The sequence below is a fragment of the Numida meleagris genome, chromosome 13, assembly GCF_002078875.1.
Source record: "Numida meleagris isolate 19003 breed g44 Domestic line chromosome 13, NumMel1.0, whole genome shotgun sequence".
In the NCBI taxonomy this organism is placed as follows: domain Eukaryota; kingdom Metazoa; phylum Chordata; class Aves; order Galliformes; family Numididae; genus Numida; species Numida meleagris.
In genome coordinates this window covers 14718271-14735045 of record NC_034421.1, presented here as the reverse complement: position 1 = coordinate 14735045, position 16775 = coordinate 14718271, and positions in this window count along the sequence as shown.

Here is a 16775-nt window from a genome sequence, read left to right as displayed (position 1 = left end):
CCCCTCACAGCTGTTTCTGTCAACTAAATATAAGTTGAACTAGCAAACAAAACATGAATAACCAGCTCCCTGCGGAGAGCTAAAATACCATCAGGAGAAGCTCCTTGATTCATAGGTGATCCACAGTGCACGGGGTTCCCCAGGTAGATCCCATTCTTTCCAGAAGCTGCAGAAGCAGAGGATGCAGGCCACGAAGGTGGTGGGGTGCATCAGAAATCCAGGTGGGCACAGAGAAGTGGGAGCTGGCAATGTGATATCGGGAACTGGAAGACTGTGACTGTAGGTACAAGAAAGGTGTGGGGCAGGGCAGCAGCAGCGGTGCTCTGGGCAGGGCTGACACCCAAACCAGTGAATTGGCCCCACAGAAGCTACAGCTAAAGGGATGACTGGCTGCCGAAAGCCCAAAGATACCATTCTTCCAGTGCTTGTTACTGAAAATGCATCGCTCATTTATTGGAACAACAACGCCAGCCTTGAATGGGCCTGACTCAAACCGAAATGAAGTTAATGATATCTGTGGATGTCAACTGCAGGGTTTATAGCAGGTCTGTGAAGATGAAGGACATCTAGTAAGATAAATTAGTCCAAGTAATATTCTGTCTTTTCTGTGAAAGTGATATTTATAGTTGAGATTTTCAGTGGCAATGAACTTTGTCCTGGTTTGTCCTCTCTGGAGTCTGGTGGCAGAACATCCAGATGGATTTATCCCTGATACAGAAAATGAGAGGCAGACCAGCGTGCGGAGGCATTCATGTGGTTTAAACACGGCCATCTGGTAAGAGCTCCAAAACCCTGTGGTGTCGGCAAGCTCTAGCCAGAGCCGGCAGGTTGGGATGGGAGAGGGCCAGCTTGGATGTGCCATCTTTCACACTTCTGTGCTCCTCGGAAAGGCACAAAACAGACAGGAGTCGCTCCCCAAAAAGGAAGAAGGTTGATTCATCTGTGTTAATCACTGGCGCCTGAGCTGAATTTCCCTTGTTTGTCGTGTCTCTTTCTCCACTAAACAGCAGAGAGAAGACTGTGTTTCTCCAAAATCGGAATGCCTCTTTCCTCCCTTCACATCTGTTGGCTGTGGAAATGAAGCTAAACAGAGCGAAGGCCTTTTATTTGCCTCAGTTGCTGTGATTTAAATAAAACTCAGCAGAAGTTACTCACTGTACTACCAAACTTGTGATTCTTCTGGGGGCAAGAGATGCTGCCTCGCTAACTCAAGCTTCAGTCACGGTGTTGTTCCTTCTCATGAGGAGAGATTCAAAGATCTGAGACCAAGGCATCTGGACAGTGTGTGCTTGGTCAACAGCTACATTCCCCCTACAAAACAGCTTTATTTCCAAGGCAAGGTCTGTCAGGCTGGGGGACAGTTTTCTTTGAAGGAAAGAGACTCTCAGATGGTCATTTGTTAAAGGCCTTTTAGCCTAATGTGTACATGGATTATGATCAGAATCAGTATGCAGATTTTGAGGAAAGAGAAAGACGACAAATTTCAGTCAAGTAGATCTTATCAGAAAGTGATATCAACAAATCTGAACGTAGTACCCCATCTAACAAACAAATTAACCAGCCAATTAATTTAGATATACAGACTGTGTTCTGCTTGTTGTGGACAAGCAACTGGGCTCTAAAGATTGTGCTATATGCCGTTGCAACAGCACTTTCAATTAGATTTACACTAAACAAGCGTATGTGTACCTTGCACAGTAGAGTGCTGTGGTTTGCAGAGGTTCCTCCCTGGAGACAAACACTGTCCAACATAGTTCCAAAACTGAAAATAAAATGAATGTGGTATTGTCATGTTACGTGGAAACTAATTAGCCAAGTGGAAACCTAAGTTTCCAGGGCTAATTAGCTCTGATGCAGCAGCATCACAGCAGCATCACAGCTATGCTGTCTTCAGGATCTGGCTTTTCTGCAGGGATTGATGTGCTGCCATTTTGATATGAGGATGCCTGAGGCTAGGAAAGAAGTGTACGACCGGGAGTCATTTGGCTACAATTTTTACATAGTCCCCGATCGCTCACTCAATAAACATGGTACTTTTATATTCTAATATCTAAAGAATGTGTTTCATCAGATATAAAGTGGTATCACTTCCACAGTTCAAGGGACAAACAAAAGCAACAACACAGGCCATTTGCTGGATGAGAGGCTGAAATGCTCTGTGAATTCTTCTGGCGAATACCATCCTCTGCTGTAGACTAAATTATTGAGAGGATAGAAGAACCAATTTTCTCTTGAAAGAACCCAAGAGTTGAAATAGTGATAGCAGACTTTGTAATTTCTCCTGTCCTCCTTTTAGGAGTGTGGTGTAACTCAGTTCTTTATTGCACTGGTAATGCCATATAACTGCTGGGCTGGAGGTGAAAGTTGCTCTCCAGTGGAAGAAAGAGCTTCTCCAAATCTACAGAACTAGCTGCAAAATGGGGAGAGCATTTATCTGAGGTCCTTTGACACTGAGATAACCGTGGCTAAAGTTTTAAGTCAGATCATCCCAGCATATTCTTTAATGCCCACTGCTGGTGTTTCAGCATCGTGTTAATGAGCATTATTTGAAATCCCAGTTTGGGGAATGTTTTTAGATTATACTGATACCTGCTAACAATTCAGTGGGGTGACAGTGCAGTGACTCTGCAGTGAAGGGCAAGGGCAGAGCAGGATATCTGTAATATCTTCATCCTTTCTCCAAACAGTAGTCATCTTTCATGAGGAACACTCTTAAGAAGCATCCAGGGTCAAAACCTCCTCTTTCACATTAGGAGATAAAACAACCACGAGGTGGCATTAAATCCATATAATGGTGCATCGGACCTTCGGCTTTCAGTTTTCTTTCCAAATCCGAGGACATCTCAGTGCAGAAGTCCTAACCCAAGAAGGAGTGCACTAACATGATATTCTATGATTCTATACATATTTTAGGAGCAGAAGATCTTCATGTTACCGTACTGCTGTGCACAATCTCACTGCCTTCCCTGTGCTTACAAATGAGCGGAATGAGGCTGTTTGCATGAAGCAGGTTAATGCAGCAATAATCACAATTCATGCCTGTCCAGAGGCAGAGTGAACATAGCTTTTAACAACAAATAACCTGGCAAAAGAGGCCTGCAGTGGGCTTAATTTTCCCAAAGCAGAGGGCTGAGGTTTAACAACGGCTGGTTAGCAGGTGACCATGCTGTGTGGCTGCCGGTCCCTCCACCATCCACCCACAATGGATGGGCAATGCAGCCCTGACACTGGATTAGGAAGCCAAAGGAGGTGTGTTATAAATAATTCAGAACCCAAAGCTCTTGCTGTGACCATCCTTTCTACTCCAGAGGCTCATGCTAATATGACATCCAATTTTATATCTTTGCATTAAAAAAACAACAACAACACAATGGTCTCAGGGAGCTTGGTGCTGACGCTTGGCAGCATGCAGTGCCTGGGGGCTGAGGTGCTGTGCTGGGGCTGTGCTGTGTGCTGGCACGTCGCCCTGCAAGCCTCCAAACACCAGTGGGAAGGCCGTGGCTTCACCTCTCCCAGGGCACAGCCTACCTGGGAGCTGGAAGCACACGGACACCCCGTGGCTTATTTTATACAGACATATGGGTTTATGTTGGGAGAGACCCCAGAACTTCTTCTCTACACATGCTGTGGCTTCTTGGGCCATGGAACAGTCTCCAGTGCTCTGCCACATGTTTAATAATCACAGTTAAACAAAGAAAAAGAGGAAAGGAAATAAAAGGCTTGCCTAAGCAGTTACCAGCTCAGCTTGCAAGCCAGACCGCAGCTCCATGCTGCCAGCAGCGCTGGTCCCCGCGGAGCCCTGGCCCACCTTCCATGGGAACCCCGGGGAAAAAGCCTTATAGCTGAACCACAATTTGCCGTGACTAATTAAGCATATTTATGTCTATCGTGTGCTGCTGCACACAAGTGAATGAAGAGACCACCCAGGCCCAGCTGGGCTCCAGATTGCTGCGTACGAGGTCTAGCCCTATACATGCTGCAGAGCTACATACTGCCAAGCTCTAATTCATGGCAGAGGGTGGCAAACACCCTGAGTTTCAGGACATGTAAAAGAATATGGCCTTACTTCTGCGTGGTGCCTCACTGATTACATGGTCAGGCACTTAATGCTGGGTGTAGGGTTGTTTTTATTTCCTGTAAAGAGAGTAGTGTTTGGCAAAAGAGGAGAGTGAGAATGACAACTGTGTACACATTTCACATATTTCTAGTTATTTCTCCTCTGGAGGAGAACAGAGCTGTTATTAATAATCACCTCGCCAAGTTTCTGAATTGATATTTTGAAATGAGCTGAGTATATAATTTAAGAACCACAGGCAAGGGAGAAAATGTGCTTTCAATTGAATTTGAAGTGGGTGGGGAGTTGATGATGCAGGGAGATAAACGACAGCGATTCTGGAGGGCTAGATCTGGAAAGAAGGAAGCCATAAAACAGATATTTTCCAGACTTTGCAAAGCCGGAGGCAACACAAGAGCTTGAGGAACAAAAGGAGGTGCAGGAGGGGGACACACGGGCGGGCCAGCCCAGAGCCCTGGGTGCAGGGTGCTCGTCCTCGAGGGGACACGGCATCGGAATATCAGAATGGGTCTGGGCACCGCAAGAGCTGGGGTCTTGCAGGGCTGGGACAGAGCCAGCTCATGGCTGGGCAGGGCCATCCCTGTTTGGATGTGGTGAATGGACGGTTATTGAGGTAGCATTGGCACAGGCAAGGCATGTTATGGAGGAATAAGCCCTTGAGAAACACTCATGCAGAGTGTGAAGGAGACAAGCTGTAGGATAGTGCAAGTACTTGGCAGCTTTCTGTGTCAGTGTTTCCTTTCTTGTAATCCATGACCTCCTACAGAAACAAAGCTGCTGCTTTAGAACAGAGGAAAGGAAAGAGCTCTTTCGCTGTTCTAACTGCAAACCCTCTGCACTGTGACTCAGTGTTGTGACGTCTACCCAAGCATCTCTCCCTCCGGTCAGCCTGAGATGAGGGCTCTGAAGAGTTGTGCGGGGTTGCGGGTTGCTCCCCGTAAGCAGAATTAATCCTTTTTCCTGCAACAAAGCCCTCTCTAAAAACTTGCCAATGCTAACCCTACGGGGGTGGAGGGGTTGCTATTCTTTTCTGCATCCTAGTCAACAGGATTTGCATTTGTCTTATTACAGCAAACCCATCTCTACTGGGAATTAAGCACACCCAGGCAGTCTGAGCCCTGTCATCACTGTGGCAGCAAGGAGGCTAGCAAAGGTGCAGCCGCCCTGCTTGCAAATGCAAGCCCCAGGGCACTGCAAGCACAAGTCCTACAACGTTGGTCACCTTTCAGACTCCACTTCAGCAAAGAACTGATTTGTGCACATCCACAATGAAAACTCTTTTCTCTGAGTCTTGTGATGCCAGGAATTTATGGTGCCTCTCATTACACTTGAAGGCAGATCCTTAGAGACCTGGATTTTAAATACGGGCTCCTGAGGGCAGAGCAGAAGGGGACAATCCCCTCCCTGCCCGCTGCCCCCCTCTGCTGATGCAGCCCAGGATGCAGTCGGCCTTCCGGGCTGCGAGCACACACTGCTGCCTCATGTCCAGCTCCTCAGCCACCTGAACCCCCACGTCCTTCTCTGCAGGGCTGCTCTCCCTGAGTTCTTCTCCCGGTCTGCACGCATCTGGGATTGTCCTGACCCAAGTACAACACCCCGCACTGGGCCTTGTTGAACCAAATTAGGTTCTCATGTGCCCACTTCTTGAGCCTGTACAGGTCTCCCTGGATGCTGACCCTCTCTTGTTGTGTCATCAGCAAAATGCTGAGGGTGCGCTCGATCCCACTGTCTGTTTCATCGATAAAGAAGTTGAAGAGCACCAGTCCCAAGAGGGACCCCTGGGGGACACCCCACGTGACCGGCCTCCACCTGGACATACCCTACAAGATCTCAACAGAAGGAAGGAAACAGCTCTCCCTTGTGTCCTTCATCTCCTGCAGACAGATAATGACAAGAATTAAATACATGTCAAGATCCCCAAACGTACTTTGCCAACTAACAGCCATTGATTTTCGGTGTGGATCTGCAACTTGTTACTGTGCTTGCATTGCCCCCCTTCACAGCAAACTTTGCAGGAGTGTAGAAAAGAGCCTGACTGCTGCACCTAATTGAGGGAAGAATGAATCATTAGCACATTTTCAAACAGTTTGACTACAACAGAAAAACAGAATCAAGCCGCAGGGCCACCATCTTATTAATTAGAAGAGCAAGGGTAAGAATTGTGCTGGCAAAAATCTCCCAAATGAGTTGTTTTGCAGTGGAGAGTCTGGGATTGCAGAGCGCATCCAAATTGGGCAATTTGTGACAACATTCTTTTTGATTGCTAATTGGCTTCTATTTTTCAATTTGGGGCATATATACGTATATAAAATCATAATTTCCAAGCACACCTTTGAACACATGGAAAGATAGGAGCTCCTCTTGGAGTCCACAAGGTAGGAAGAGATCACTTTGGGACACGGGTGCTTTCGTTGCTTTTAGCTAATTGTGACATAAGAAGTGGCTCCATTTCCCTGCAATCTCAGGTGCCTTTGTTTCAGTCTGCTTCCCAGAAATTGCCTGTCTAAGTATGAGCAAAACGTCTGCCTCCCGTGGTGAGAGGCACCAGCCGTGGCTCAGCCAGCCACTGCTACAGATGCAGGCATCCCTACAATCTGGTTTGGGGGAAAAAAAAAGAAAAAAGAAATGTTCTTACTTCATTGTTATTCCTTAGTCTGCTGCTGGGGCATCCTCCATGGTACATCCAAAACATAAGTGATTATCCCCAGGGGGACAGCAGTGCTTGGGTGTTGGGTGCATGGAGTGGGCTGAACTCAGGCACGGGTGACATCCTTGAGGCTGGCGATGAAACCCGCATCCCACCAGCCACAGACCGACAGCTCAGCTGCTGATGTAGCTCTCCTCTTGCTCTTCTGTTAGACAAAGTCAAATTAAAAGAGTCTTCACGCTAAATTACACCCACGTTTAATTACTGTGGTTGGCACTACTATATCCCTAAATGGTATTAGCTGCAGGTGAGGGCCCTGCTGTTTCTGGTGCTGCGCAATCCCTGCAGACTATTTCCTAAAGTGTGTGCTTGCATGTGACTGCACTGGCAAGCATGGCAAGGTGGTAAAAGTCTGATCAACGTCAGAAAAACTGTCCTACGCAGAAAATCCAAGTAGTCAGATGCAATAATTTTGGGGACCACGGTTTTCAGTTTTTGTTGCAAGTCAAGACTTTTTTTTTTTTTTTAAACATCCTGTGAAATAAAACATTTGCTAGGGAGTTCTGGCTTGAGAAAAGGAAGTCGGTGATATACTTGCAATTACATTTCTGGCTCTATGAGCTACGAAATTAGAAGCGATTTCTGCAAGTGGGCTGAGGGTGTAACAGAAGAAGCTCGGGCGAGCAGAGCCAAAGAGGTGGGCACAGGAACGCGTTCGAAGGGCTCGGCCACGTGACAGCTGGCCAGGAACGCATCGCACACACTGCGAGGAGCAGGGACCGTCCGAGGAATCCGCAACCTAACACCAGCAAACTTGAAGCCAGGACATGGCCGGGGGAGGAGGGGGAGTGCGTGTGCAACAGGAAGGAAAGGAAGAGCAATGAGCACAGCTGTGGGAGAGAAAAGGTTGACGGAGGATTTCCGAGGATAGCGGGTGGCTGGCCAGCAGGAGACGTGGTGGAGAACGGGCGGCCTAACACAGCACAAGGAGCAGGAGACTGGAACGGATAATGGGTGGGAAGGGAGAGAGAAAATGAGTTCATACTCATTAATATTACTCACTGTGGATCAAAAAATACGTTTAAATAAGCGCTTGCTGTTGAAGTCCTCTTGTCCTGCTGCTCCTGTGCTGAGTCCTACCACCTCATCCCCCTGCTCTGAGCCTGCAGCCTGCATGGCCCTGACCCATGCCTGGAAAAATTGGTCAGGGCAGCAAGCTCTGCACTGCTCCCAGCACAGAGCAGCTGCCTGCTGTGGTCCTGAGCGCTCCTGGGGGCTGAACCTGGACCTCTATAGCACCCAGAGTGGGAAGCATCAGGCTGGAAGCCTCTGAACATGCCTTTGCCCCAGCGTTCCCAGACTTGCCACGGTTAAACACTGTTACCCTCTTCTGATGGCTGTCTTCAATAATTATACTCATAAAATTTTGTTTTCATTGTGGTGATGCTGTAACTCAATGAGCTGGAAACATTCCCAGAGTGGAAAGAAAACTGTACTCTGTTGGCTTTTATGTGAGATGTTTTATGAGGCACCCATAGAAAATGACACCATGTTACCTGTAATGAGGCAACACTGAAGCATGGGTGCTTCTCCTTTCAAACAGGCACCCAACCCCAAATCTCTGACAGGTCTACTTTGCCTCTGAGGTGCTTTTTCATGATGTTATGTGCTCCTAGTGGCTGACAGAGCTATTTTCTGCCTATTGTCTATGGCAGCTGTTGGTCAACTGGACCTGGACTTCTCAACCTGAGATACAAGCAAAGTTTCAGGAATCCAAATGATCTCCTGTCCTCCCTCCTGTCACTCGGGATGATGTACCTCTGGGGTGCTGCTTGGGTCCAGAGGGCTGTCCTGGCCATCAGCTGGCAAGGAGCCACTGCTTGAAGCAGCCCCAAAGCCCATGAGACAAGCAGGGTGATCTCACTGCTGGGAGCACAGAATCAGCTCCCAGGCTGCTGCCCAGGAGTTGGCAGCTGCCCTGACACCTTCAGCTGGGGCTCTTGAGTTGTGCCAAAGGCCCCCAAGGGGCCAAGCTTTCCTGTTGAGGTTTCAAGGTAGTAACAAGATGCCATTCCCAGTAAGGCAACAGGTGGGGAAAAAAAAAGAACGGTTAGAAGTTAAAGTTAAGATGGAAAGGCTGCATATGCTCAGGAGTTATCGCTTGTCCTAGAGGATCACTGTGAGGTTGTGGCAGAATGCCTCCTATACTGTAATTGCAAACTAAATATGACTAAATACGAGGAGGTGACTGTACCAGAGTAGGATCTCTTGGATGGAGCTGGACCTCGTGTGGAGTGCTTCAAAGACTTGTTCTGATCCACACGGGAGGCTGCCACTTTATTTACCAGCTTCACTTCACCAAACAGTCTCTCCATAAGCACAGCTTGTACAAATTGTGTTCAAAAGAGCGTGTTAAAGGCATTAACTGAAGATTGGCTGAGGAAGTTATCCATTCCCTGGTGATTAACCAGCAATTTCCTATCCATCATGGACCAACACCACTCTATTAGACTTTATGAAACATGCAGTGTGTGTATCTGCAAAGAACATGGTAATTGCTTCAATTACAATTCTTTTGATTGGTAATTTTCATTCACTGTCAAGAATGTTGCCTGCCCCTGGGTTTGTGGAGACCAGCTTTCCTCCCGTGCTCCCAGGAACATGCTCTGTGTGAGCAGTGGCTCCTCACTTCCCTGCAGAGGAGCACAAGGTGCCTCCGTGTGTGTGTGTGTGTTTGCATGATGAGAGCTGTCATGTTTTGCTTTTTCCTGTTGCTCCCTATAATACTCTGCATCTTCACAGCCACAGTACAGCTTAATTTTCGGAAGCCAGCAAGCAGACCTTTTTTTCTCCTGCCTCATCTGTTCTCAAACAAGCTCATTAGTGTTGCTGCTGTCTTGCACTTCAGTGCTTTTTTTAATCAAACCATAGCAGTCCCAGAGGACACCTGTTTCAATTGCTGGAGCAAACGATTATATTTTCAGATCTCACATCTGAGAGGAAGAATCATTTGGTGCCATCAAATCAGAGGGAGAGGCAGGCACGGTGCTGTGTGATGTCTTGGAAGAGTGCAGGACTTGTGTGGAAGAAGAGTGGTGAAGCCATGGATGCCAGCAGAGAGAAGGGAACAGATTTACCTGCCTAGGTTTGTTGCAAGATTTTGGTAAATAATAGTTTTACTTCAAGGTCTTTTGCAATTTCAGCACAACAGGAGGCCACCCAGAGAGGCTGGGCAGGGGTGGCAGCCCCAGGCATGGGGTGACATGTGGAAGGCAGGGAGCCTGGCAGTCCACACCTGGATGCCAGAAATGACTCAAGCAGAGAGAACTTCTCTTTTCTAACATTCTGTTTTGGCCTTTTGACCTCAAGTCCTTGAAGGTGGTGCTCCCCAGGACAGCACACCTTGTGCAAGCAGAACCAGAACCAGACACACTGGGGGGCAGTGGCCAACCCTCCTGGACTGTCCCATCAGAAAGAAGAGTGGGGCCGGGTGAGGGAGACCCATGCTTGCTCCCTAGTATGGGTGTGAATGGATACCATGGCAGAAACATGCTTGCATACATCTCATGCATACACAGAAAGACCCATCTTGAGGGCCATGAAGCCCAGAGCTGCTCCCCGTCCTGGGAAGCATTCAAGGCCACGTGGGATGGACCCTGGGAGCCTGACCTGGTGAGTGGCAACCCTGCCCATGGCAGGGGGGTTGGAAATGGGTGATCTTTAAGGTCCCCTTCAACCTAAGCCATTTTGTGATTCTACGATCTCAGTTCTTTGATCATGCAGCAAAAGGCAAACTGAGACACAGGGCTACCAGCATCCTTTGGGTGACCACCACTGCGCGAACCACACCACATGGCTAATGATTGGCAGGTCGTGCTTATTAAAAGCCACCCAGCAACACTTTGCTGATGTAAAGATGGAAACCACTGTGTCTTAATCAAGTGCTCTAAGCGTACAGAAAGAGCAGGATACTCAAAGCCCATGACATGCTCCAAATAGCCAGGCTGAGAATCCAGATACCACGCTGGGCCGTGGCTGATTGTGCACAGACACTGGTGGGTCCCTGTCATCTGCAGACTTGGAATAACTCAGAGCCTTCCCTGTACATCCATCAGCTTTGTCACAGGGCTAGTAAAACCCAGGACTTTGTAAAGAGGCTATCCCCAAACAAATAGAGGCAAGATTTCGTATGCTTCTTAACTCCAGAGATGTGTCTTTGGGACAGAGCCACAGCGCAAGACTAAATGGTCAGTGGTCCTGTAATAAAATATGTGCTGGGCTCATAGCTCACAAGGTTTGCACTGTGAGATGTGAAGAAAGCTGTACAGCACCCAGGCAGAGAGCACACTGCGTGGCCAAGGACAGAGCTGGTGCGAGGCGGCAGGAGAGCAAACGTGACTGTCAGAGATGGATTCATCCATGAATTTGGTTTCACCCTCAGCTCAGGGCAGGGAGCGTAGGGCTGAGGGAAACTGGTTCCTGAAAGAAAGGAAAAGGTTCCAGAGAGATGAAAGATCGTGCTATTGTAAGGGCAAATGAGAGGCATCGCTGAGGGATGCATGCTGCAAACAGCTGGGGACAGGGTGAGAGACTGCCGAGGCAGAAGGTGTCTGAGACACGCTACATTTACAAAATGCATACAAAATACGGAAAAGAGGGACGGGAAGCCCTGCTGCAGGCAAGTAACGCCATCAAAACAACCTGCGTAGGCAGAAAGTTTCCACATGGATTGAAACTGAGCCAGGTCAGTGGGATTAACAGCTTCCTCGTGGGAATGCACCAAGGGATGCCCTGCAGGCGAAGTTCTGTTGGCAGGAAACTTGACATCTTTTTCCCAAGCTAGGGTAAAAGCCAGGGTAAGAACAGTGATGCTGAGGGTGCCGCCATGAAGATGAATGCAGCAGTGCAGCTCCTGTGATGGGCAGCGGGCTTCGCTCTGCCTGGGAGGTGTTCAAGAACCATCTCAGAAGGTACCGCAGAGGCGTTCACAGCTCACATCAGGAGAGGCTTAGCCAGAGAGTCACTTGTTCTGGTGCCGAGATTCCAGAGTGGCCCGTGGGGGTTCAAGAGCTTGCTGCAAGCACCTGGGACTTCGAGGAGAACCGTTCATGTCTGGAACATCGAGCGAGACAAGCTGCCTTGCGGCTGCCCTGGCCTTCCTGTTCCTCCTGAGAAGCGCAATAGAGGAGTGATGAAGCAGCAGAAAGCTTTTAGGGAGCTCGTTTTAGCCTTACCCAAGCAATTGAAAAGCTGTACAAATTGCAGGCAGGGGCTGTGCCACAAAAGCTTGCCCTGTGCCACCCCCTCCCGGCACAGAGCGGGGTCAGCAGGGCAGAGGATGAGGCATTTCCGTGGCTGCACAGACGACTGCATCCAGGGACGGCCTCCACTTAGTCATCACAACACCCAGAATCACGCATGAGATCGAGACAAACCCAGGAAGCATTTCCAGATGCCCAGTCCCGAAGGCAAAGTGTCTGTCTTAAAGTCATCCTTTTACCATCAACAGAGCTTCTTACATTGCGTTCCTCCTGCTCCTGGGGAAATGGGACCGTTTGTGAGCTGCTGTGGAACAGCAGCCCGAGTTCTAGGAGAGCACGGCTTCCATGTCAGCGCTCAGATCTCTCCCTCGTAGCCAGAGGCTGTTTTCCATCTGGCTTTTGTTCGAGTGTTGTACAATGCTTAGGCAAGAGGGCAGGAAGATTGCTGTTCTCAGAGAGGAACCAAGCGAAATGTCAACGTCCTTGCAAGCCTGGCATTTAGTATAAATATGCATGAAACCCCAAGGCTGAGTCCTTTCATTTGAGGGGGATGTTAGCAATAATTTACTCTGCAGATCACAGGGCTGTGGACTGATGAATAGCAACCACACTGGCAGTAAACTGAAGCATTTCAGAATAGGAACGAAGGAACTTTCTGGGCATTGCATACTTACATGAAAACACAAAGGAACAAAAGAGCTTTTCTTTTTCCTAGGCCTAGGAACCTGCTCCTCTGGTGCTGTGCAGCTCAGAGAGCAGCATGGCTGGGGCTGGGCTGGGGCTGCAGTGCCCTGGTCTCCGTCAGGAAGTTTCTGGTTGCTGCTTTCCTGCTCTGTGGGCACTGATCCTGCTGCTGAAGATGGATTGCTCCATCTGACTCCTGTAACTGGAGGAGGGGTAAACCAGCTCAGCCACGGAGCCAGGGGATGTTCTTCCATCTGCATCTGAAATACATAAGGCGTGCAGCTGCCAGGGAGCCTCCCGGGCTCTGACGTGGCTCCAGCAGCCAGGAAGGGCTCAGGGTCCCCGCCAAGACATTACCGAGTGCAGTGGTGGCTCTGGGTTTGCGTTCCTGTGCCAGAGGAAGCTGCTGGCAGTTAGCTGGTGCTGGCTTCTTGGGGGCATCCAGCAGATGGGACGCAAGGATCCGCGGTCCTTCAGCGGGCTGCGTGGTTTCACCCCACAGAGGATGCACGTGGTGAGAGCAGGGCACAGCTGGAGCAGCACAGCAGCTGTCCCCTGCAGCCTGCAAGGAAACCCAGCGGAGCTGAGAAGTGACCGAGCGCTCGGGCAGGCAGCTGTTGTGTTAGAAACAGGCAAACAGCTGAGGGAAGGGGAAATGGAAGAGGCGAAGCAAGCAGGAACAGAGGTCAAAATTTTAGATGCAAGATTTTAGGAAGGAAAAGAATTGGGTTGCACTATGAGAGCTGAGTGAGGTAACACAGCGGTGGGGGGGAACGCTTGCATTTAGAAATGCTTTCTAGGGAGCACAGTGTCCCCACCTTGCTCTCGCTGTGCCTGGCAGGAATGTAAGAGTGATTATTTCTCTGAATTTACAGTGTGTAACTCAAAACTCTTAAGTGCTTTAAGCTGCAGGCCGGCACACCTGCCCATTCCAAATGTTCACGGCAGAATTCACAGCAACTCTTTGTTTTTTCTCAATTATCCTGGCTTCCTATGTGGGTTTTGGTTTTTAGCACGTTCTCCCTCCTTTAGAAATGAAACGTTTGCATTTCTCCATCCCAGAGAACTTCAAAGACACAAAGCCACAGAACACCAACGCCTCCGCGCACACTGGGCTCATGCTGAGGAACCCCACGGTACAGGAGTGCTGGGGGAGGGATGTCCCTCTGCCAGGGCCTTCTGAGCCAAACATGAGTCTGACATTTTGTTAAGTCCTATTTATCCAGCAACCACACTTCAGCAGCACGTGGTGACCCTGAACCCGACTGTGCTGAAAGCAAGACTTGCTCTCGAGCACTCTGCAGGAGATCAGACTGCTTGATGGAGGCTGGGAGGGGAGCGGCTCTTCCCTGTGCTTTCCTCAGCTGGAGGCATTCGATAGCGCTTCTCCCCGGGGCGTTCTGCTGCTGCTGCTCTCAGGTTTGGGGCTTTCCTTTAGAAAGAGGAAAGAAACCATTCCACTGAAGCGACCGCTGCCTTCGTCTCACCTCTCAGCCCTAGCGCATCCTGCGCAGCATCCCCAGTGCCAGTGCCGGGCAGGGAGCAGAGAGAAGAGCTGCCCAGTGTACGAGGAGTGAGTGAGTGAGGAGGAAAGGTACCACCCTGGGAGCAGCAAGCACCCGGAGGTGTGGGGCTGTGTGGGCAGCACTGCGGGGCACGGCGTGGGGACAGGGTGGTGGCAGGCCTGGCCAGCCTGCGTAGGGAGAAAGTGGAAAACTACCGAACAAACGGAAGAGCTTTCTATAGCCCCAAGGAGGCCGGCTCGGCAGTCTTTAAAGTCGTGTTACTATAGCAGCCCTGATGGTAATTTACCAGCACATCTCCTTTTCTCTTCTTCACTCCCTTTTCACAACCAAAAAAAAACACGAGATTAGTCCCATCTTCCCCAATTACCTCCCCCTATCCCTCGGCAGCCTCTGGCTGACAGCTTTCCAGAACAGCCCCACGGGGCCACCAGGAGCGGGGGGAGGACACAGCCTGTGCCAGTGGCGTCGCTGGGGGTGAGGACGCTGTCACTGGGGAACACGTGGCTCTCGTGCGATGGCTCCTGCAGCGCAGTGCCACCATTTTGGCAGGAGCTTTTCACATGGACAGGGAGAAGCTTTGCTGGAAGTGTGGGCCGGGATCACTCCACTGCTTCTGCTCTCACCCCACAGACATGTCAGGGTTAGGAGGGAAGCCATGGACCAGGGCCAGATTTGCAGGCTCTGTTTTCACCAGTGATAATCAGGTTTAACTGAACTGATGATGCATTCTTCCCCCGGGAGAAAAACGGGATGCGGAGGGCTGGGGAAAGCGGGGGTTGGGGTTTGGGATCTGGTCCCATCTCAGGAGGTTTGGGGAATATTTAGATCCCACGGAAAGCTGATGCTGAGCAGGGCAGGGAGGGAGTTGCTTGGGCAGCGATGCCGCAGCCATGCACCCACCCTGCTTCCATCCTCGCAAGCACACTTTTGCTGTTCTGATGGAGCAGCCAGCAGGGAGACTTACTCAAATCACCAGGCAGGACAGGCAGTGCAGGTCAGCCTGGCCATCCTGCACCCCCAGCACAGGCACAGAGACCATCCCATCGCAGAGGGCTCTGGAGCCTCACAGCTCCAAGCACTGCTTGGATGGCTTCTTCCCCCCAAATCCTGAGGGGCTGGGGCAGGTGGGAGCCCTGACTCTACTGTCAGTGCTTCTTAAAGAAAGGCTGCTCCCACTCTGCTTCCTGCACAAATCAACCTAATTACCCATTCCAGTGGCGGCTAATGAGCTCAAAGCTTTCACAGCCTGCGCCTCCAGCCCTCCCTGTGGGAGAGGCAGCCCCAGTCGGGATGCTTTTGGCTGGAGAGCTGGGACAGCACAGAGAGAAACGGGGAGCAAGAGAGCAGCCCAGGTGGTGCTGGCACTGCAGGGCATAGAGCGTGTGCCCCAAACCCCCACGGGAGCAAGGCTGGACACTGATGGAAGGGGGATTTGCTGCAGTATTGCACACAGGAGCTGACACCCCCTGCCCTTTTCCCTCGCCGTGTGCTGGCCCTGCTGCGTGGCACTGAGGTGGGGCTGGAGGAGGCATCGCTGGGTGCAGGCGGAGCGCGGCGCAGCACTGCTGCAATAGGGCTGCAGGGCTGCCAGCCGTGACTCATGGGCTGCACGGAGGTACTAATGCAATTTTCCTAACACATCATTGGTTTCCTGATTTCTAAAAAGCCGTCTGGCAGGCTGGGCCCCCTTCCAAGGTTTCCTGGAAATAGGAGGACGTTGAGAAGGGGCTTCTAGGGGGGTGCTGAGGCAAGACAGAGTGTGTCGTGCAGTGCTGCTGCTGGGACTGGAGGCAAAGCGCAGCCCTAGAGCTCTCGCACCCGCAGGGTTCGTGGCTGGGCTCCAGCCTGGCTGGCTCGTCCTACACAGCCCCGCTTATTTACAGTCCAGCACCAAGTTTATCCTTTGCTTCTGGTCCTAAGCTGTTGTGTAATATTAATTATTCCATGCTGCCATACTCCTCCCACAGTAAGAGATGAATTTGGGAACTGAGTGAGGTGATTTGTGCACATAATAGAATGGGAAGTGCTCAGGAACCTTTAATATAAAAGGTGCTGAAGGACAAGGGCAGCAAATGGGGGCCTGATGCTAACAGCTGCTGAGATAGGAAAGAAAAAGTGTTGCAAAGACTCTCAGTGCTAGTTGGATGATGCCACGTCTGTCCCCTGGGCGCCTGGGCGGATTATTCATTGCCTTTATTAGCTCTGTGCTAAATTACCCTTCTTTCCCTTTCTTTTTTTTCCCGGAGGTTGATTGTTTCATTTTGTCTGCATTTTCATTAAAAGGGCCCTTCGCTACGGCAAAGCTTTCCCAAAGGTGCTCGTTCAGTGCCGGCCCAGGCTCCTGGCAGCTGCCAAGGACGCAGCCCATGTGCCACCCCTTGGTGACAGACTCTGCCCCGTGCCCGTCTCCAAAGCCTTGAGTGGGGCTGTGGCTTGTGCACTGACAGCATCCCCTCCAGCACTGCACGGTGCTCTCAGGGCTCTGGATGTGGCTGGACCCCAAATCCAGCGCTGGAGTTCAGTGCCACGGCTTTGCACCATGTGCACTGTTTTATTTTGTATTCTTGCAGTTCCAGGTTGAC